Source organism: Camelus bactrianus, chromosome 7 (genome assembly GCF_048773025.1).
Source record: "Camelus bactrianus isolate YW-2024 breed Bactrian camel chromosome 7, ASM4877302v1, whole genome shotgun sequence".
Lineage (NCBI taxonomy): Eukaryota > Metazoa > Chordata > Mammalia > Artiodactyla > Camelidae > Camelus > Camelus bactrianus.
In genome coordinates, this window is record NC_133545.1 from 19,283,795 (window position 1) to 19,308,251 (window position 24,457).

General features: G+C 37.3%; 1 protein-coding gene and 1 long non-coding RNA gene across 7 annotated transcripts in view; one reads left to right on the top strand and one right to left on the bottom strand.

The window, feature by feature from the left end:
• The window catches only part of MKLN1 (muskelin 1), a 312,347-nt gene that overhangs the window by 238,675 nt on the left and 49,215 nt on the right, over positions 1–24,457 (bottom strand). The gene's annotated exons all lie outside the window — the stretch shown is intronic.
• The window catches only part of LOC123614681 (uncharacterized), a 111,245-nt gene that overhangs the window by 69,124 nt on the left and 17,664 nt on the right, over positions 1–24,457 (top strand). For all 4 annotated transcript variants that reach the window (XR_006722141.2, XR_012508089.1, XR_012508087.1 and 1 more), the window contains exon 3: positions 17,608–17,720. This is a non-coding gene — a long non-coding RNA (uncharacterized LOC123614681). The remainder of the gene's footprint in view (positions 1–17,607; positions 17,721–24,457) is intronic.

A 24,457-nucleotide genomic window follows, 5' to 3' on the forward strand; every position in this document is an offset into this window, starting at 1 on the left:
ATTTTACACTTTTAGGAAAAATATGAGATTATTTTTATACCCTTGGGATAGAAACATGTATTAAATGAAGTACAAAATCATAAAACTTAAAGGAAAAGATTGATACATTTAACTAATTTAAAATTAAAAGAATTAATTAACAAAGTGAAAAGACAGTCTTAGACTGGGAGAAGATATTTTCCCAGACATAAAACCATCAAGGTATTAGTATTCAAAAATTATAAAGAACTCCTACACAGCGAAAAGGAAAAGAAACACCTTGAAAGAAAAATTGACAAAAGATACAAACAGGTCAATTTACAGAAGAGAAACTCTAATGACCAATAAATGTAAAAGAAGATGTGGAATCTAATTATAAATTAAGGGAGAATGAAATAAAATAATTAAAAGTTACTATTTCATAGCCATAACTAGGCAAATAATTTAAATTCTGAAAATATCAAAAGTTAGCTTGATGTGGGGAAACAAGACTCTTAGAAAGCAAAATGAGAATATATATTAGTATAAATCCTAAGACCCAGCAATTCTTCTCTTAGGTATACTGCCTAGATAAATGGTTTTCAACCAGGAGTGATTTTGCTCCCCACGAAACACATTTGAGGACATTTCTGGTTGTCATACCTGAGTGTGGGAGTTGGGGTGCTACTAGTAACTAGTAGGTAAAGGTGAGGGAAAAAGCTAAATATTCTACCCCACAACATAGAATTACCCAGTCCAACATGTCAATAATGCCAAAGTTGAGAAATCCTGGCCTAGAAAAACTTTCACATGGTGTAAACCAGGAGACTGGTATTTAAACGTTAATTGCAGCATCATTTGTTACAACAAACAAGAACAAGAACAAACTAAAAACAACCTACACATCAATAATGCAGGAGGATGCAAAAGTAACTTGAATATATTCAAACAAAGGAATAATGTACAACAGTTACAACTAATGAGTTCATTCTTCAGGTTGCAACATGAATAAATCTAAAAAATAATGACTAGAAAAGCATTGCAGAATGTATACAGTGTGATTTTGTATTTTCCATTTTACAAATACAAAGCAATACCATATTTGTTTATGAATATATACATATAATAAAAAAGTATAAAAACATGCATGGGAATGATTTATAGTAACTTGATGATAGTGATTACTTTTGGGAAAAGAGGAAAGGAGAAAAATAGAGAAATGAATGGGTTTTGGGCTAGGCAACAGGCTTCAAGTTGTACTTATAAGACTTCTTGCAAAAAAACAAAAACAAAACCAAAAAAAAGAAAAAACAAACCCCAAGGTCCTAAAGCAAATAAATCAGCAATTAAGATTTGTTGAGTGTTTTATACATAGATGTTTGTTCAATATGTTCAATATTTTTCTGTTTGTTGGAAATATTTTGTAATGGCAAGATTTTAAAATATTTTAAGAGCTGCATTTGCAAGAATGAGTATTTGTTCTATGTCTCAAGAGCATGGAGTTGGTGGAGGAAGCCAGTGTTTCCAGAAGAAACTGTGCCACTCCGAAGGAAAATCAGAGAAGGGGAAAGTGACCCCTGAATAAAGAGGAGTCTATTCATCAAAAGACCCTCTTCCAGGGACTCTTGGCAGGAAGAGAGTTGGCTTTCCTGCTGCGCCAGTGATTGGTAGGCTATACCTCTGTCCATGGTCCTATTCCTCTGCCTCAAACAAGCTTAGAAGAATTCAGAGGGAGGTTTAGATTTGCCTCGTAGGGAGGTATTGAAGTGTTCTAGCTAGAGCTGAGAAGCTGAGAGAAGAGAAAATATTGTGGGTACAGCAGGTCTTGAGTATTTGGAAAGAAGTTCTGACTGTCTGCAGTAGATGCTGCCAGCAGAGGGAATCCTACTGGACAGCTATTCTTTGTAATAATGATGAGAAGTGTCTTATCAGAGGAGTTAGCTCACTTGTGCTGAGGTCTGCTCCGTAAGAATGTTACTGTCATCTCCCTAACATTTCATATTTTTAAAGAAAGACTTTCTCATTTCTAAGGCTTTTCTAATTTCTTTCCAACACTCTTGTAAGACTAGTCAATATCTAGCTTCTGCTTTTACAGAGATGAGGAGAGACTAGCAGAATTTCTCCAAAAACAGATTCTTTCTATTAACCAATGTTTTTACTTAAGCCACTGGGGATAAATAAACAGTGAGAGTAGCTCAACCGAGAAAGATATTTTATGGGCATCCCAGAATAATCACCTATCTCTCTTTGAAAGAGAAACAACATTTCTTGAGATCCCAGGAGGTGTCTGGCACTACATGAAGTGATATGAGTATGAGAGTGCAGAACATAATGTTTGGGAACATAATGTTCCTCTGGGGACTTAAAAATTAATGCAGATACAAAACTGTTAAAAAATACAAGAGTTAGTTGTAATAAATTATGGGAAAACAAAATGAAAGGTGTAGGGGGCAAAAATCTCAAGCATAGTGATAAACTAGGGAACATGAAAGCAGAATATGATGAGCTAATTAACCTCAGGAGAACACAGGCTCGCACTGAGGGCAGAATACAAGATACCCTGTGAAGTCGATTTTGCAGGCTCAATTACTTGTCCACACACACACACAAAATCAATGGCTGTTTCTGATGGGCCAGTGGCAAAAAAATATTTACTCTTGTTTTCTACAGAAGGAGTCCAAACCATCCAGCATAAATAAAGTGTTTAGGAAAACATATATGGGTTGGCAAACTTTTAATCTACAAAACTAGAGATCTAGTTCTGAGTGATGGTTCTAATGGAAATAGATGCAACTGGGTTTGTAGATGCTGATTCTTATCAGCAACCAGAAATGGTGCTAAAAGCTCAATTTGGCCTACTTTAGGTTCCCTGGGTAAGTGAGTGGGGAAATTTTCATTAGGCTATTTGTTATATTCAGGAGAGGGTATAAAGCAATACAGGAACACCGTGATATGTAGGTAAGAAAATATCTTCATAGAAATATGTGGTCTAGCCTAGGACAACGTTTCTCCACCAAGGTGATGGAAAGTACTTGGATATGCAGAGACCTAACTGGTCCTCAAACTGAGCTTTCTCAATCACTACAGCTTTCCTGTTTTAACAGCTTCGACTTTGCTAACTTATTGACGCTAAGAGAGTGAGTTTTCTATACTGATGGCCAGCTTCTGATCTGAGCTCTCACATGGTCACTGCAACTTTGTTTACTTTTATACTTACCCTTTCATGTGTTCTAGTATTATGGTAATATAAAATGATAAAAACGTCTAGAAATTTTTATTTATTGTGTAAGGCAAAAAATTACACAGTCACTTCAACATGAATATCTAATAGACATCTCAACTTGAACATGGCCAAAAGAGAACTCTTGATTTTTTTCCCTTGACCTTTTTGTATCAAATAACAAGTAAACAAAGAGTGAACAGTGCTTTTCTCATAAACAAGATGTCTAGCAAGAGATGATTGCTGGTGTTGGTTCCGCTGCTCAACTATACCATCAAGGACCTAGGCAGTTTCTGGGTTTTTTGCTTTTTTTTTTTTTTTTTTTTTTTTTTTTTTTTTTTTTTTTGGTACTTCACCATTCTTAACATCATTGAGTCTTTTGTCTTGTACTCACAAGAAGTCTGCCATGACTCCAGGCATTGGGATGGTGTTCAAGATAGCCATATCTATCCCCAGAAGGATTTCACTTAGGTCTTATTAGCCAGAAATGAATCACCCCTAGCTGCAAAGAAGATGGGGAAATTGAATATCTAGCAAAAGAGAATGGAATTATTATGATTGAATTACACCACTCATGATTCATCACTTAGGTCCAGACATATTGTCAACCTCAACAAAGTCAAGGAGGAAGGAGGCAGAAAGGAATGGCTTTTGGGGGAAGGAATTAACACACTCTGCCACACTTGTTATCCCAGCCTTCACAGCTTATTCCCAGTCTCAGTAAATAGCATCACCATCCACCCAGTGCCTAAGCCAATAAGAGGAGAGAACTTTGATTCCCTTCTTTCTTGTATGTCCCACATACAAACCACCAGAAAGTTCTTGTTGACTTCACCTCCCATATATACCCCCCTCCAATCTATTCTCCCTTTCTTCGCTGCTGCTATCCTGGTCCAAGTCACCACTGTTCACCTGAGTTACTGCAGTTGTCTCCTGAAGATCTCTGTACTTTCATTCTTGCCCTCTGCAATTCATTGCCCAAACAGAAAATCACTTCCCTGCTTAAAACCTCCTATTGGCTTCCTGTCTCACCTAAAATCCAAATTCCTTCCTACGACTTTCCATGCCTAACAGATCTAGGCTCTCTCTACTTGTCCAACTTCATCTTGTACCACTTTTCTGTTTGCCACTGAGTTCCAGCCATCTAGACTTTCTTTCTCTTCCTCAAACTCAAATTTGTTACCATCTTGGGAACTTTTGGAACCATGTGTTCTCTCTATCTAGAATGCTCTTCATTTTAGTCTTTTCACAACCACCTCTTCCTTGTCATTTAGATTACTGTTCAAGTGTCTTCTCTTTAAAGAGGTCTTCCCTGGACCCAAATTAAAATAGCCACCTAGTCATTCATTTCATCCTATTTTGCTTCACTGATATGCACCTATCCCCATCTAACATTTTCTTGTTTACCTCCTTTTGTATTGTGTAATAAAATACAGCTATTTCTTTATTTTCTAACTCCTCCACACTAGAATATAAGCTTTATGAGAGCAGAAACCTTGTCTGTTGTCTTCACTGCTATATTCCTAGCGCCCAGATCAAGGCACATGGTAGACTCTCATCAACTATTTCTGAAAGAAAGAATAAATGAAGGGAAAGATTTTAAAGTAGAAACTTTAGTGATAAAAATAGCACCTGTGAAATATGATCAGCATCCTTTGAGTTATCCTTTATAGAACAAAATCACTTTGTTAAAGGATATAAAATGTGTTATGCTTTAAAGATATCACAATTAATAAGCAACACTAATTTATTCCATCAAGCCTCTTTCCTCCTGTGTCTTCTTTCCAAAGCTAAACACACCACATGTACTCTTTTTTTTTTTCCTGTTTGTTAACTTAAAAATCGGGTTTTTTAAATTGAAGTATGGTTGAACTAACAATGTTGTGTTACTTTTATAGTGATTCAGTTATACATAAACATATTCTTTTTCATTATAGGTTATTACAAGACACTGAATATAGCTCCCTGTGCTATACAGTTTATCTGAAGGTCCTTGTTGTTTATCTATTTTATATATAGTAATTTGTATCTGCTAATCCCAAACTCCTAAATATACTCTTAATCATAGAGCTCTATTAACACAGTTATTAAATGCCTTCTCCACTGACTTCTTTCCTTTTGCCTAATAGTATAATTATATTTTCTCACCATTTTCTGAAGGTCTGGGACTGTTGGAAAGAAACATTTGGGGAACATCTTCCTGTCCTTTAATTTTGGCCAGGATTTCAAGAAGGGAAAAACCCAATGTTCTTAGAAAAAGAGAAATTCTTAGCATCTGAAAACTTCTGTCTTATTTTTCTGATGGTTTTACACTTCTGTGTATGTTTTTTCTAAAGACTAAAACCATTTCCACTTGCTTCACCAGAAAACCAGATTTTTCATCAGGCTGTTTTCCAGGTAAAATGCTAAAATCAGAGAACTTCATATGCAGTCTTCCTTCATCTTCCTTTCTATGATCCACTCAGCCCTTTCCACACCATCTCAATCTTGAGGTGACCCTCTGCAGGCACAGGCTTCTGGATCAGCGACCGGCTAGGCCCATGGTTCAGCCTGCGTTCTAGACCTCCCATGCAACTGGCAGGCCATGGCCCACTGAAATTGTGCAAGGAAACTTTGCAGAGTTCACATTTACACTAGGGGCACAGCATCCTAGTGATGCTGATCCAGTATATTCCAAAATGTCCCCATGTTTAGAAACATCTTCAAATACTGCTCATAAATTACACTCAAAGAATCCCTGGGTTTTTGAACTTCCAGACTTGTCAACAGAAGATAACAAAAAGCTTCTCAGTTTCAAAGGTCTTCAGTGAATATATTAAAAACAAGAATAAACTGTTCCTCTGTATTCATCGCACTCTCAACCCCTCTTCCTTCCTCACCTGTCATCACCATCCTCCCTCTACACACACCCGTGTCCAGCTCTACGCCTACACATTACAATCTCCTGAACACTGACAGGCCTCTGAAACATAACATGGCCCAAAACAGCCTTGCAACATTTGTGTTCATGCATCAGTAAAAAATGTGGGGACCCAAAGTAGGTACATTAAAAAATAAACCAAGCTCTTATATATATTTTTTAAACAAAAAATAAATAAATAAAATAAAATAATAAATTCTTTGATTCAATACGGTTGGGAATCTATTTTCAGATCATATCTCAGGTTAACTGGGTAACTCTATTTCCTTATGGCTGTCTGAATTTTACAGATAGCTTCCCAAGATTACCAGCCCTGGTTATGCAAACACTAATCTAGGTACTGCTGCGAAGGGATTTTGCAAATGTGATTAAAGTCTCAAGTCAGTTTACTTCGAGTTATGGAGATGATCCAGGTGGGTTTGGCCTAATTGGGTGAGCCCTGTAAAAGAAGAGTTTTCCTCAGTTGGTAGCATAAGAGGAAGTCAGAGATTTGAAATGTGAGAAAGATTTCCAGGGTGATTGCTGGCTTGGAAGACAGAGAAGACCAGTGAGAAGGAATGTGTGAGGCCTCTAGAAGCCAGAAGGAAAACAGGGACCCAAGTGCTTCAGTCATAAGGAACTGGGATCTGCCAGCCATCTGAATGAGCTTGGAAGCAGTTCTTCCCTAGAGCCTCCAGATAAGAGGCCAGTCTGAATAACATCTTAATTTCTGCCTGTGGGACCTCAGGCCGAGAACCCAGCCAAACCTACCCAGTCTTCTGACCTACAGGACAGTGAGCTAATTGATAAAATGTTCTGACCCCCTAAATTTGTGGTAATTTGCTACAAAGCAGCAGAAAATTTAACAATGCATCCCTTTGGTTTTCACATCTCTAAATAAAAGTAACAATGTCTGGCTTGTCCAAGAAGCACTCAGAAAATAAATATTAAGATTACTTATTTAATATGCTTTAAGTTAAACAGAAGTATGTTAAATTATTTCCAAGAGGCTTTTTTTTTTTTTTTTTTTTTTACTAATTATAATACCCATTTAGGTTCAATCCAGGGTGGTTGGACTTTTTAATCCTAGTTAGTTTCATTCATTGCAGTTGCAGGACAGGGCTAACTTCAGAAGCTATGCCATATGGGTTTAGAGTGTGGAATTGTTGCTTCAGGGGGACGTGATTTAACCTGCAGTGTTTTCACTTCACAAAACAATGTACTGCATTTTATAGATGCTCTACTAGATACCACATCTACATGTCAAATATAGGGAATTTTTTTTTTCTTAGCTATAGTTTCCTCTCTAAAAATCTTGATCTTCACCTTGGCAAATATGTTGAAATTCGGCAAGCTATGTTCTGATCTTGAGAAAATGATGAGAGAAGAGGCAAAAACTGATCATACCTGTTTTAATAAATTGATCACTGAGATAAAATAAAACCAAAAAGTGGAGCAAGAACATTCCGACCACACAATCATTCCCTAAGTAAACAGAGATACGAATGGCGCTGAGCCTGCTAACCCAGATTTCTCCTCTTGAGAATGATAGGTAACCATGGAGTTTTCTGATGAGCACAACCCCAGGACCAGATCTAATTTAAACAAACTGATCTGGAGAAGAGGAAGAGAAAGGAGGTAATATTAAGTAAGAGAGAGGTTATATACTGGGTGCGGACATTCCACTTTGGGAGAGACTTTATATACAAAATGAGAAGTATAGCTTGGTAGTTAAAAGCTGGTATAGTGTGGTGGTTAAAAGCTGCACTACCCTAGGCAAGTTACTTAAATTCCCTGAGCCTCAGTTTCCTTGTGTCTAGATGCGGATAGTTTTTCAACGTTCTTAGCACCTGGCCTAAGACATGGAGTCCTTAATAAATGGTGGCTGCATTAGGATCATGTAAGCTCATCTTTCCGCCCTTGTGCAAGAATCCTGGATAATCATCTCTGTTCTAATGGATGCTAATAGCCGTGCTGGCTAGTCCGAGGCATCACGCTCAAAGAGAAAGAATACAGGCCAGTGTCCAGGCCAGAAGTCTAACACAAACACTTCCTAAGGGCAGGAAGAGACAGAGAGAGCAGGTCTGGCTAGGGGAAGCTGATTCCCCAGGCAAGGGCAGGGTACTTATTTGAGCCACGGAAGGAAGGACCTATAGGCAAAGATCCACAATAAAAATCTTTTTCTAAAACAATATAATATTCTGGTCCAATCAGTTGACAATGATTTGGTCATTGAAGATCATATTTTTCCAACAGGGTCCATTTTCTTGGCTTTCCTAAGTCATTAATTATGACCATGTTTTCCCAAATGTGGAAATTCCCCTTGCGCAGATGCCACTGCTGGCCAACCCTTCTTTCCTGACAAGTCTCCACAGCACAAAAATATTTTTGTTTTCCCCAATTGCCCACAGGGAAAATTTCCTCACTCTTTTTTTCCCCTCCTCCCTTAAAGCCCTCTGGCAATTTCCAGGAATCTAAGTAAACCAGAATCACTTAGATCACTGGAGGGCCTTTGAGATGTTCTACTTCTAACATAGCAAAAAAAAAAAAAATCCTGAGCTTTAAATTTAACATTATTAAAACAATCTTAAATTAAGAGGGCTTTTTTTTTTTTTAATAGCCAAAGGCAATGCCACTGAAGTCAAAATACCTCCCACTCAGGCCTGAGAATATGGCTCTGGGACTTGGGAGCTTAAATTATAAACAGAGGTGATCATCTTTGTATCTGGGTCAAATGCCATTATGTGAAATGTGCTTCATACACATTAAAACCCTACAGAAATGTAGGCATTTGGCACCAAAGTGGGTATACAATGTGAATAGGGAGTGATTATTCAAATCATAAAAATTTGTTAGACAATTTACCCTGGTTACCTGTTCATCTTCTAGGTTTACCAATGTGCTTTGTGTATGACTGACGACAGCATAGGTACCCCGGAGATATTTTGTTCTTTTCAGAACATTCATCAAGAAGTATTTCTGTGCCAGAAACTAAATTTAGTTGGTGGGAGAGGGCAGTAGAGTGATGAATCAGACTGGGTATCTGCCCTCAAGCTCTTTATAATCTAGTAAAGAAGGTATGATGTACGTACTAGCTCGGTGGTTCTCAGCCAGTGACAGTTTTGCTTCCCCTCCACCCCCGCTGTACTCCTGGGACATTTAGCAATGTCTGGAGACATTTTTGATTATCAGAACTAGAAGTGGGGGTGCTACTGGCATCTAATGGAAAGAGGCAAAAGATGCTGCTAAACATTCTACAATGCACAGGAGTACCTTGCACAAGAAGGACTATTTGATCCAAAATGCTAGCAGTACCAAGCTTGAGAAACTCTGTACCAGCTATATTACCTAGAAAAAAGGGCCAGTTGATTGATTGATTAACTGATTGATTGATAGACTGATTTGATGATTGTTGGTGTTGATCCACAAGGTAAATGACTTTCACCCTACAATCCTAGTCATTTTGAATTTGTGTGTATACCTAACCCATTATAACTGTTAAATGTCTTTTGAATGAAAGAGTAAATTTAGACAGGTGATGAATAAATCATGAGATAAAGCGTCACTAGGCAAAATGAATGATAATTTAGAGTGAATTGTTAACTTAAGAGGACAAACTTTTTCTAGCATGATGCCAAGCATATAGTAACTGCTCAGTGAATATGAACTGAATATATTCAGATAACCTTGCAATACTCATTTTTACTCATACTTAAAGTGCACAATATTCAAGAATCTTATCATTAAAGCAGTCCTAGCAGTAGCTTTTCTTCTTGGAAATACTTCACTACAGGTGGCTTGAGTGGCATTGTGTACCATAAAGGAATATGACTATATATTTTTATAATACAGCATTCAAAATTTTCACTAATTTAAATTGATCCTTTCTCTAATGTGCCTAATTAGCAAATGTTAATGACATATGAAACTTCAAACATCAAAACATAGAGCTGGCCACTTAATGAATTTAGGGAAGGAGGAAGAAGTGTTATGAAGTATAGCCTTGACTCCTTTACACAGAATGTGGCTCCTGCTCTTTATCTACAATAAAAGTAAAAACAAGTAGCTTAGGCATGAACTTTGAACCTACTGCTTGAGTTACAAGTATCAATAGTAAGAGAATAGTGAAGTGCCACTCACTCTCAATGAAATTATATCTTTAAATTAGAACATGTCAGTGGAAAAATATGATTTAATTTACTAAAATTATTTACACTATTTTTTGTATGGAAAAAGAATCAGGTGGTCTAATATTCCAGAGTTTATGAGATAAACAGAGCTTTCTTATTACATGAAAACTTTGTACTTGTGATTAAGCAATTACCTTCAGTTGTGATATGCAGGTTACCAAGGAAATATATTGGCTTGCCTCTTCCACCTATTTGACCTGCATTTTCTCAATGTAAGTTGGTGAGTAAGTCAGGAAATGGCATCTAATTTTGTATTAGCATTAGTCAAATGTAAGTAGGAGGGGAGTGCGAACATAAAAATTTTAAATAGAAATAACTGGTATAATCTGCCATTTGGATAATCAGTATCAATGCTCTCTGAATTTAATTCTCAGATAATGGAGACTGCAATATCCTCAACTTTTGCAACATAAAGGAGCAAAATTTCCTTTGAGTTTGAAATTTTCCAGCTAAGTCTTTGCCCAAGCGTGAGTTTAATGAGGTATGTTTAGGAGTAAGGGAGGGGATATTTTATATTTTCCTTTTCATAAAGAAACAATTGTAAAAAGTTACTTCACCTCTGCAAAAGAAAGAATCTTATGGGGATACGTTTAGTATTAAATAAATGAAGTTAAAAGTGACACTTTTTTTTAAAACATCAAATATTATAAAATTAAAAGACTAAACCTTGGCTCAGGGAAATATTTAGTATGCTCAGAAAAAGAGGCATAACCAGTAAAAATGGGCCTTGATGTGACATATAAAGGCCTCCCTATTATTCTATAGTTTTATTTATAATGAAAAACGATACCTTCTTTGTTCTTCCTGCAGGGGAAGTAGGTTTGGTTAAGCAAGAATAATGTTCTTAGGAGGGTTCTTGATCAAGATGGGAAGATAAACAACTAGAATAGCCAAACTAATTTGTACTAGTTAAATATCAACCCTGATTATTTTATATGGTCATGAGAGTCAGTGTAATATTGATTCATAGAACAAAAGCATTATGGAAACATATCTTGTTGTAATATGTTTTAGATGCAGCGGAATTGAGGGTAACATTGCAGATATGTAGAAGAATAAAAATATCTTCTAATTTCTACTGAACTCACATTCTTATAATTGCTTTTGGACTGATAATTCTTCCTCTCTTCACTTCCTTTCATCACTTTTCAGATGAACTATATATTTTTAAAAGTCGACTTTTGGGTCTCTTTAGGCCATCATCAATAAGACAATGTTTAGCTGTCTGAATGCAAGTTTTTGTTTTTAATTCTAAGATATCTGTTATTCTCATGTCTGGAATGATATTCTTGTAACATCTATGACAATTATTTTTAGGTGATGGGATGTGGGGTGGTTTTTATTTTCTTACTTGTATTTTTTTGTGTTGTTTGAATTTTTTCAATAGTTTTTTTTTTTACAATTCATTAAGATAATAATCATTTATTTAAAGAAACCTCTCCATTCTGTTTACTTAGCCAAAATTATAGGTCACAGTCTTCTATCCTCTCTATTAGCTAATTGACTTTCTAAATTTGCTTCCCCAAAACTCAACACTACTTTCATCATTACAAATCATCTTGAAAGAATCTCCCTTGCATGGAAACACAAAAGATCCCGAATAATCAAAACAGTCTTGAGAAAGAAGAACGGAGCTGGAGGAATCATGCTCCCTGACTTCAGACTATAATACAAAACTTCAGTAATCAAACAGTATGGTACTGAAACAAAGACAGACACATAGATCAATGGAACAGGATAGAAACTCCAGAAATAAACCCATGCACTTATGGTCAATTAATCTACAACAAAGAGGCAAGTATATACAATGGAGATAACACAGTCTCTTCAATAAGTGGTGCTGGGAAAACTGGACAGCTATGTGTAAAAGAATGAAATCAGAACATTGTCTAACACCATATACAAAAATTAATTCAAAATGGATTAAAGACCTAAATGTAAGAATGGACACTGTAAAACTCCTAGAGGAAAACATAGGCAGAACACTCTTTGACAGCAATATTTTTTGGATCTGTTTCCTAGAGTAATGGAACTAAAAGCAAAAATAAACAAATGGGACCTAATTAAACTTAAAAGCTTTTGCACAGCAAATGAAACCATAAACAAAACAAAAAGATAACCTACAGACTGGGAGAAAATATTTGCAAATGACGTGACCTACAAGGGACTAATTTCCAAAATATACAAACAGCTCATACAGCTTACTAAAAAATAAAATTAAAAAAGATCCAATCAAAAAGTGGGCAGAAGACCTAAATAGACATTTCTCCAAAGAAGACATCCAGATGGCCAACATGCACATGAATAGATGCTCAGTATCTCTAATTATTAGAGAAATGCAAATCAAAATTACAATGAGGTATCACCTCACACCATCATTAAAAAGTCTATAAATAATAAATGCTGGAGACTGTGTGGAGGAGGAACCTTCCTACACTACTGGTGGGAATGTAAATTGGTGCAGCCACTATGGAGGACAGTATGGAGGTTCCCTAAAAAACTAAAAAGAGACTTACTGTATGATCAAGCAATCCCACTCCTGGGCATATATCTGGAGAAAACTGTAATTTGAAAATACACATGCACCCCAATGTTCACATTAGCACTATTTACAATAGCCAAGACATGGAAACAACCTCAATGTCCATCGACAGATGAATGGATAAAGAAGATGTGGTACATATATACAATGGAATATTGTTAAGCCATAAAAAGAATGAAATAATGCTATTTGCAGCAACATGGATAGACCTTGAGATTATCATATTAAGTGAAGTAAGTCAGTCAGAGAATGACAAATATCATATGATATCATTTTTATGCAGAATCTTAAAAAAGATATGAATTTTACTTACAAAGCAGAAATAGATTCACAGACACAGGGAACAAATTATGGTCACCAAAGGGGAGAGATGGAGAAGGGATAAACTAGGTGTTTGGGATTAGAAGATACACACTACTATATATAAAATAGATAAACAACGAGGACCTACTGTAGAGCTGAGGGAATTCTATTCAATTTCTTGTAATAAGCTATAATGGAAAAGAATCTGAAAATAAATGTGTGTGTGTTTGTGTGTGTGTGTGTGTGTGTGTGTGTGTATACACATATATATATAACTGAATCACTATGCTGTACACCTGAAACTAACCTTATAAATCAACTACATTTCAATAAAATTAAAATTTTAAAAAAAATCTCCCATATGGCCAATGTGAAGAGGCAGGATATCTAACTGTTTCCACTAGGGACACTATCTTTGAAGGATTTTCTTGTTATTTTTGTCCTTTGTTTTGTCACACCTAGTTGTTTCAGAATACTGCTGAACTCTCCGATTTCCTTTGAAAGGAATGTCATTATATATACAATTTAGGCAACTTGGGAACACATTGCTCAATTTAGATAGTATTTGTAAATGTTGGAAAGATCCCTGGATAAGATAATCTCAGAAATTTTCTTTTGTTGTATGGATGTCAGATTGACAAAAGGGGATGAATTAGGAAGAGACCCAGGAAACACTGTGGTACTGAGGCTTATACATTCTTTACAGTTTCCCTTTTCAAGGTCTCTCATGGTGTGATTGATAACCATGGACCAATAAGCTCTCCAAAATGTCTTTAAGTCAAATGGTTCAGTCTCTTTACATTCCTCACGGACCTTAAAGGATTATATTTACTCGAGACTGGGAGATCCTGGATCGGTAGCAGAAATTCAAAAATAGTTGATATCTTAAAGAGTGGCAGAATTAGGAATAATTCTTTTTTCCTTTTTCCTTTTTGGCCTTGTGGTTTTAATGCTTTTTGTGCTCTAACTACTCATCTATCAGTTTAAAAGTGAAAAGAAGTAGGACGGTTTCCGTCACTGGAAAATTTCAAGGTCAGGCTGGATGACTATAAGATAGGTATGCTCTAGGAGAGACATACATTTAAAGAAAACTTGATTAATGTGACCTTTCAAGTTCCTTTCATTTTAAAATTCTGTGCTCTGAAGTTCACCCTCTAAACTTACAGTGGTGATGCACCATATTGCAAGAATAAAGAGTCTCTTCCGGCTACTTGGTCGTGAACTTGCAGCTTCTGTGTGAATTAAACAAGAGATAGAGTCGTTGGGAAAATATTCCTAGGAGACTCGGAGCTGTCCAGCAGTTGAAGTCCCAGCTAATGAGACTTACAGCAGTTTGGAGCAGAGATTCAGCTATGTGTTCATGTATTCAGTATGCTTACATGTATATAGAGGTATATGCTTACCCAGCCCCACCCCAAGGAGATTTTTCCTGCTTTCTGTATTGCTTTTAATTTTAAATGAGGTCAATGGTCTTTTAAATTATGTAGGAAAAAAGAAAATAATAATATACAGAGAGATAGAAGAGTTGAAGAAGAAGGAAGGTAAAAATAGGACTATTACACTGTACAAGCAGTCTTTCAGCTTGTTAATTTAAGCTTTTTAGACACACACACAATGTGTAAACATGCCCTATAAGTATATGGGTTCAATTCTATAGCAGCTTTATTATGTTTTGCAATCAGTAATACAGTCACTGTAGCACACCATTCAAAAAAAAAAAAAATGAATGTGTCAAGTTTTAGCTTACAAATACTTTCCAGAGTGTACAACTTAAAAAATTTTAAAGTAAACTTGGCCCTAAAAGGCTGCCGTCTTTTTCCCTTTGCAAGTGGCACTCACTTTGATGAATCCCCATTTGACTGAGGTTTTGAAGAATGATATAAAAATCTATAAGCATGTTTATAATTTTCTTACAAGTGGCTGGATACCATCTCTCTTTTTCTTATGTTTTCATCTAAAAGGGGGGGAAATCAATGTTTCTACAGACATCCTAGATTTGAGAAGAAAGGACATTGGGAAAACATCTCATCCAGTTCCCATGTGTTAGACAATTAAAAAGTAACCCAATTTTATAGGTGAAACAACTGAATGTGGAGAGTCTAGTTGCTCCATAATAATTTTTAATAATTTTTAAACTTACAGAGTAATACATTTTCATTGTAGAAGATTTCAGAAATACAAAAATATACACATAAAAAAAGAAAATCAAAGTTATCCTAGTGTAACCACTAACATTCTGATGTATAATCAAAATACATATGTATGATCATATACATATTTTATGCTCACTATTTCTTTAAGAAAAAAAGGGCAAGGTGAAAGAGCTGTTGGTCCATCGAATCCTAACCTGAAATTATAGTCCATGTATTTTAACCATCTTCTTAATGTCTCTTCTACCCCTGGGCTCAATCTGACAATAGATTATAAATGAAATGCCAGATTTCCTATTTAGAAAGTAGCAGAGGGTTGTAGGCAATTCTTTACCTTTCTTTTCCTGAAAAGAGACCCAAGAAATTGTAAGGGAAATATGAGACTGCAAAAAATGGCTTTATTTTTGTGAGGTAACATTGGAGGTCCCCACGTTGACAGCTGCAAAGGCAGTCACATGTTTAATGGAACCAAGAGCCCTACAAAGGAAGAAGTTAACTTTAGCTTAAAAAATCCTTTTATCCTCCATGATTTTGATGGCTTTAAATTTGTCACCTGAATGCGATATTAACATAATCGTCTGCATTTCAGCTAATGAATGCACCTGCTTCTAAGACTTTATTTTAGCAGTTTTAATGAGCTCTTCAAAAGAGTTTGCCTGGACTTACAGCATAGCTAGAGAAATAGCAGCTGTAAGCAACTAACAACACATTCAGTATTTGAATCAAGCTCTGTGAAGTTGTTAAACTTGAGAAGGAGTATCTATCCATCTGTCTGTGATAAGGGAAATGAAGCTGAGATGTAGGTGTGCCATTTGGAAAAAAACAATAGAGTAAGTGGGGTTGGCCAGAGATGGTTATTCCCTGCTTGGCTGTAATGTATGGAACTCAAGCAATTCACTTTAGCTTTCTAAATCCCAGTTTCTCATCTGTATGATAATGGTACTTGTCTTATAAGCTTGTTTTAAAGATCAAATGCCTCACTTGCTGTAAGCACATCATAATGTTAAATTTTATTATAATTATTATATTTTTTATTAAGTAGATGTGAACTTAAGGTAGATCAGGCCAATTCTATTTGATTGGCTGTTAAGTTGTAAGATGGCTCTTAGGCAAATAACTGCTCATTGGGACCTATTGTAAGAAAAAACCCAAACTAATCTCTCTTAGTTAAGTAATCATAAAGTCCATTTCAATGCTGAATCATCAACACCCTGGAATAAAGATGCCACAAATTTTGATCTCCCTCTCCCTCTCCCTCTCTCTCTCTCTCTCTCACTCTCTCTGTCTTTGTCTCTTTCTGGAAAACAGGGAGCGCAAAGGTGGGTGAGACAGCTGTTAAGAAAATGGAAAATTCTCCTATTCCTATTTTATTTTATTTTATTTTAATAAAAGTGAGACAATTACTCTGGCTGGGAGGGATGTAATTTATTCTCCAGATTTTCTTTTCCCCATTATACCCTTCTGGCCAACAGTATCCCCTCAATAATTGCAGCTAGTACCTGATAACTGCTTGCATCCCCACATTTCAAAAGATCCACTTTATCCAGACTTGCATGAAGCATCTTTCCAAAAGACATTCAGTTCTTTTCTTAGACCGTAGCTTCGTAATGTGAGAAAACAACCCCAAGGGAGCTCATTTCCAGCTGCCCTTTGACTGTACTTTGCTGCGGAAGGCAAGCTGGCCTCACACTGATGAGGACGTGTGGTCTATGGCCTGGCTACTCACAGAGTGGTCCTCCGAAGGGCACCACTGAAGGGCAGCATCAGCATCACCTGGGAACCAGTTGGAATTATAGAGTCTCAGGCCCCATCCTTCCTTGATCTACTGAATCAGAACCTACAGCTTAAACAGATTTCCAGGTGATTCATGTGCACATTTAGGTTAAGAAGCACTGGTTCAAGAGATCTGCCTGAGATTGCTTTTTTTCAGCAACAGAACTCACCATCTCCTGTTCCAAAGTTGTATCCATTCACTTTCCACTTCCAATCTCTAAACAGACTTCTCTGCAGTGCTCCTGGGCAAACTATCTCTGTTTTGGATGAGTTCCCAACCAGTGGGTCTTGTAGTGATCCGCATTTCTATGGTTCAGGTGGTCAAACATGTATATAGCACAGCCTCCCACTAGCCACACCATACCCATTCCCTTCCAAGTCATCTTGCCCTCCTTATTCCCACAGCTGTAGTGTTACCACGTTCATAAATTATTGTTAAAGAAGGAAATTAACCAAAAGAAAAAAATTGTCTCTATAAACCTGCATAGTTTAGAGCTAAAGAATATGTTAAAATTTTCCATTGTGGAAATTTCCCAGCTACTGGGCTCTTCAGATTTTTTTTTTTTTTCCAGAGCTGCAAGCAAAGAATGGAAATTTCCAATTGCAGCATCAAGGGCTGCTGTTCTGCTGACTGTCTTGCTCAGCCGGGGTCATCTGCTTCTCTAAGATATCAAGGAATGCCAAGGTAGGTCTGAGAGAACACACACACTTCCTCTGCAGGAAGGAAGGAATGTCTTTGTGCTGCCTGCAAGCTGTGATGAGGAGAGGGGTAGGAAAGGTGACATGCCCTGCTCCATCCACCTGAGTGTAAATTTTGTTGATTGGTAACCATCTATCAGCAGCTTATCCTATTTGACATCTTTCCAATGGCAGCTGGCTGGCAGGTCTTTTGTTTTTGAAGAAATCCCTAAGGTGGGTGGGAGATACAGAGAAAGGAAAGGAACCAACAGATGTTGCGATCTACTTTTCTAAGCATCCCACCAGGTATTTTATATGTTATATCACTTAAACCTTCTGTGGCCCACCCAGGGTTAAATTCTAATTTTCTGCACACCAAGTTTTTTTTTTTTTAGTACGGTCAGTTACAAGGTGTCAATTTCTGGTGTACAGCACAATGTCCCAGTCATGCGTATACATCTGCACACCAAATTTTGAAAGCTTCATTTGTCCTTCCTTAGGTAGCCTTACCTCTCCCCTACCCTCCCAGAAACTGGTCATCTGTAAGCATCCTCAAGGTTTTGCCCTCAGCTCTTCAATAATGTCAACAGCTTAGTTCTTCCCTTAGACTGTAGCTTTTTCACTGGATCTAAGTGAAGTAGATTTCCCTTCACAGCTGGTCCTGATGTCCAAGTCAACAGATGTCTGATAGTTCCCTGAATTCTGTCATGTTCCTCCCCATGCACTGCTGTTACTACGACACAAGTCTGATGATGGCAGCTCCATGGAAGGCCACGTGTAAATGTGTCAGCTTCTTGCAAACAAGGCCAAGCACCCTGACTGGCTCTAGGCCAGAATGTTCTCAAACCTAGGTTGTGTGGCTTTATCCAAAAGGTTTTGGAGTTTTGCTTTTGTTTTTAATGTTTTGCCTTTTTTTTTTTAAGTTTTGGGGGACTCTGAATAACTCTAAGGAGCAAGGGCTACTCATGTTTACTCTCTTCTTACTGACAGCCCATGGTACCATAAAAAGAACAGTTAAGGATTCCTGACATCATTGTTGCTATTTAATACTTAACATTATTTATTAGGGCAAGTTTGATAATAATGAAATAAATTTTTAAATTTTTTAAAATAAAAAATTTTTAAAGTAATAAAAGTAATAAATTTAAAAAAATCATCACATGGCTAGTGAGTTTTTAAGAGACTTTTTTCCATCTTTTCAATCACATCCATATCTATAGATAGCAATGTTGCCTTTGAAAACAGTGACCAATTTTAATACCACCTGATAATGGAAGTGGGAGTGGGAATGGTCAGCAAGAATATTATAGGTCTGTAGTTGCAGAGGCTAACATTTAGTTTAGGTTACTTCTATGATAGTGGTTTTCCTTATCCCCTTAACTCATTAAAACCAAGTCTGATGCCCTGGGGAAATTCATCAAGATAGTATTTTAATATGGGTCTGGGTCTCATCTGATATGCTGTCACATTTCTGACAGGCTTCCTTCCACTCCTCTGCATCTGTCATTAGCAAGAAGACATTGGTCCTCTTAGCTGAAGACAGTGATGATTCATATCTTTGGGTGGGGCTGAACAGACGTATGATGAATACTCCTTTCCACGTTAGGCCACTGAGACAACTTTGTTATTTTAAATTTATGGTTGGAATGCGTGCAGGTTTAGATGCTGATTGATTGATTTCAATCACAGCCCCAGTTCTCTCCCTCCTGGTTCCCTGCCCCCTTGTAATGTGACTTTGCAGCTTCTCCCCACCCTTGTTAGAGTCTGTCTCCCCCCGCTTTGAATCTGGGCTGGCCATTTGACTTGCTTTGGCCACTGGAATGTAACTCAAGCTGTGGTATACCAGTTCCAAGCCTAAGTCTCAAGTGCGTGCTTCCACTTTCTTGGAAACTGCCACTGCTATGTGAATAAGCTCCAGCTAGCCTCCTGGAGGATGAGAGATCGTGTGGCATAGAGATGAGTAATCCTAGCTGAGGCCAGCCCAGCCCAGCCCGCCCAGAGCTAACATACCAGCTGACCACAAATGCATGAGCAAACCCACCAAGATCAGCCAGGCCCAGGCTAGATTAACAGAACCATCTAGCCAACTCATGGTCCCATGAGAAACAGTAAATGGTAGTTATTTTAAACCACTAAGTTTTAAGCAATAATATTCATATAAGTTATGAAGCAATAAGTAACTAATACAGATAACCAATTCCATTCTTTGGTTTTTTCCCCCCTGGCTTTCAGGAAGCTCAGAGTCAAATTTGAAGTCCAGTCACAGAATCTGTGTTCATTCATTTATTCATGTTTATTGTACCTTTTATGGCTAACATATTTGTAATCTTCTCTCTCCTCGGTAGTGAATTTTAAAAATTTAATAACCTACTGTTTGCCATGTTGGTTCTAAAACCAAATCAACCCCCTGTTTTAAATATTTGGGTGGTTTTTACTTATCAGATTGGAAGAGATGACTCTAGAGCAAGACTGGCAAACATTTTCTATAAAGAGCCAACTAGTAAATATTTTAGGCTTTGCAGGCCATAGTCTCTGTCACAACTACTCAACTCCCCCACTGTAGTGCTAATGCAGCTCTAGACTGTGTGTAAACAAATGGGCATGGCTGTGTTCCCAAAAAGCCTAATTATAAAAACTGGCAGTGGATCAGATTTGGCCCTTAGGCCACAGTTTGCTAACCCCTGATCTAAAGCAATCTATGTTACTGTGCAAAAACATCTTCACCTATAACCACGATCCTATCAATGTTATTGTAATTCATCTCAATTACTTTGGAAAAAAAAAACAGATAAATTAAGTGAATTTATTTCCTCCATCAGAAAACAAGAAGGGACTGACTATAAAGCAATGCCATATAGACTAACAGAATTTGTACTAAGGCAAGTACTATAGTGAACAACTTAAAACTTCCTAGCCACTTATTCCATGACTCTGTATTTAGTTAATGCTAAAGGCCGGGGTGACACAAGTGATGTCTCATTTGTTTGTTTCATTTCCCAGCCTCTAATCTTAACTACTCATTTAACAAATGCATGCTGTCTGTCACAAGGAGGATGGGGCTCCTTTCGTACTTGCCTACTTGGAGCTCCCTGAATGTATTGTGCTATTTCACGCCTCTCTAGCTCTGCACACAATGTTCCTTCTGCCTGGAACACACTTAGCCCTCTTCTCTTACTGGCTAACGCCCACTCGCTGATCAGAACTCAGCTCAATGATACTGCCTCTTGGAAGACTTCCCTGAGTGCACCTCCACCTCCTCGCCCTCAGCCTCCATCCAGTCCACACACTCAGTCTCGCATTTATTCTACTAAGTTAATAATTAAAATTGTTAAAAATGCTTGTATGGTGCCAGGCACTTACTACATATCAGACAATATTAAATATAGCCATTTAACTGCAATTATCAGTATACTTGCCTGTTTCTCCAATCCAATCATACATTCAAAGATGTTTATCAAATACCTCACAACTCTTGTGCTAGGCAAAAAAGATAAATAAAACACAAGACTATACTACAGAGTATAAGCCCACTGAGGGCACATTGTGTCTTATTTGTCTTAACTTCTCAACATCTAGCATGTCCAGAGCAGAGATTTTAAATTAATATTAGATTAATGAATGAATGAAAATAGCTAGCACAGAGTACATAATATGTGCTTGGCAGTGTTCTAAGCTCTTTATACATCTAATCTCATTTAATTTTCATAACGACTTTCTGGGGTGGCTAGTATACTTATCATCATTTCATATATGGGGAATTGGAGGTGTAGAGAATTTTTAAGTAACTTGCCCAAGGTCACACCGCTAGGTGTGACAGAGCTGGTTCCAGAGCCCACGTTCACAACCACTGGATGAAATGAGAGCTTGAGTGACTCAGCATAAACCCATTGGCACTCTTGGAAAAATAATTCAAAAGATGCATCTTTGAGGACATGTGTGGTCTGGTGGTACCAGGTATGTGCTTGGACTAGGACTCAGAATCATGTTCACATTTGCCCTCAGATGCTCAGTATAAGCGACCAACGTTGTTAGAGATGTTGATAGTGCCTCCAAAGTGCACCTTCGCATTTACTCACACAACGTTACACAGCATTGGAACTCCAAGCTGATTTCTTCCACCACCTTCTCCTCCTCTCAAGTGGGTATGTCCCTTCCATACACAGCTGGTCCCTCTGAGTGTAGAACAAATGTGCCTAATCTCCTGCCTCCAGGCAGTTTTCTTCAGAATCCCTCTTTACTCCCTTTGCAATTAGGTAAATAAGAGGAGGCAAAAAGGCAACTTGATGGTGGCCTCCACCGATGGCTTAGAGGGCCTAACAAAGATGTGCCAGGGCCAGGACTAGTGCTCACAAGCCTCCAGTTCTCAGTTTGAGGCACAGCAGAGGCCTATAAGAATATTTGACGATTCAAGAATTGGCTCTTACAAGCAACCATGTGACACTGCTGAGCCGTGCGAGACTGTTCCTGCAAGACATGACATGGTATAAGAAGATCTTCTCTTCCCCTTTCTCCTCTACCGGCTCTCCTCCCAGTTAGAAATTAATCATGGGACTTTCCAGGAAAGCACTGATGGCCTGGCTGGAAGACTTGAGAAACATCCAGTTGACCAGTGTTCCTGGGCACCTACAAACACATTTTTCAGCACTTTGGTAGAATTTATAGCATCTTATTTTTTAATTAAGGGAATCCAGAGTTACTGTATTTATAGCCCATTTCATACAATTTAACACTTTGTTCTCTGCTTGTTTCCTTATATAAAACTTGTATTTTTCTAATCTAGATCATGAACACATGGAGGGCAGGGATCATGTCTTGACTTCTTTTGAATCCTCTGACCAAACACAGAATGGAAGAGTGCAATACCGGTGGTCAAAGGGGAATGACCACAGGAGGATATCTGAAGTCCTAGGTAGCTTCTCTGCCTCTGCCCCCTTCAGCTGGGAATAAGGGCTGAAGGAAGCACATAAGCCTCTGAAAAGCAATTTCCTCATCTTAAGACTGCCCCACTTACCTTACCAGTTTGTTGGGAGGATCAAATAAGATAACGTATGTGAAAGTATCTTGCAAATCAAGATTTGCTAGCTATTGAAATGTGAGAAATCTTCAGTAGAAGCACTTAGTAAATATCTGATTGATTTTTAACGATAAGTTACTATCTTTCCTTCTCCCCTCTATTCAGTTCCTTTAGGGGTTTTATTTCTTAGGATTTAATTTTATCTGAGTGGCAAAGCCACTCCACATCTTCTTGAAACTGTGTAAAATGTCCCCTAGTGTATTTCACCTGGTAGTTACTTTAAAATTTAATTGAAATCTAAGCAAACCAACCAAAAAGTCACAAAGCATGCCATGGTCACATCTATCACATAGGGCTCCTAGATCAATGCATTTGTAACCCCCTAGGATTTCAGAACCTTTCTGTGCTACATCAATGCCCTCAAATTGTACCCAAGGCAAGGATTACGTATGTTTCTCTATTCTAGCATGTGCTTCAGATATGAGAGTGACAGAGCATCACTCTAAGCCCAGGCCAGCTGAGAAGAAAATGAAAAACGTGACACCTTGTATGAGAAATTTTTACAAAGAGATGACACTATGAAACTGACTTTTAGAGTTATTCACTTATCTATATTCTTTCTTTTCTATTTGTTCTTAGCAGAGGAGATGATCCCTCTGCAGTAACAGAATTCTATATGATACATTAGAAAAATCTTTCAAACATGATTATTCCTCAAATGTTTCTGGAAGATATAGTTTAGTTGTAGATTTTTCTACTCACTTAACTGGAGAAAAAAAATGGAGACACTGAGACATAAAATGAGTTGTATATTCTGGGGATTAGCTTATAGAGATTTCTGACTTCTCATCTAATACTCTGGGTCTAACAACATGAAAGTAAAAATAACTAGAGAACTGATGACTTGTTTCTGGTAAGTATTGTCATCTCTTCCTGAAATTTTTCAATTTTAGTGTTTTCAATTAATTCATGAAAGCTATGCAAGCTGATTTTTTCCCCCAGGTTTAATTATACAGTGTCAACTGCAGGGTTGAAATATTTTGTTGGCATATTGAATCCAGACCAGTTTTGAACTCCATTGATGAAGATATTTATGATTCTCTTTTTATAGGCCATAAAAAGAGGAATCTCTTTTTCAGAATCAAGCAATGTAGAATAGTTTTCAGAAACTTCATTTACTTTCTTTTCAAAACTTAAAAAAAAAATTATTTTAATGGAAGTACTGGGGATTGAACCCAAACCTCATTCATGCTGAGCATGCACTCTACCACTGAGCTATAGACACACTCCCCCTCACCAACTTTTTGTTATAGAAAATGTCAAACATACCCCGCAGGAGAAAGAATAGTAAAAATGCACCCACCTTCCATTCTTATGAACCTGTCAGTCATCCAGCTTCAACATATGGTCAATCTTGTGAAGCCTGATATTTAATCAGCATTAGTAGCCAGTCAAATTAAATTCACACTAGATGCCTATAAATCTTAATGATCAAATGTGACAGCATGTTTATTGATATATATTTTCCTAAAATAATTTTATTTTCATCAGATACTTTTCTTTCTCAATCTCAAATCTCTCTCATTTCTCTGGGGCTGAAGTGAGCCCAGCTCCTTTTATGGTCAATACTAGAGGAAAAATACTTAAGAAGAGGAAGCAATAGTAGATTTTAAATTAATTAATCTGTTAATTATTCTCTTCCTATAACACTGTGCCTTGCTCTCTTTGCC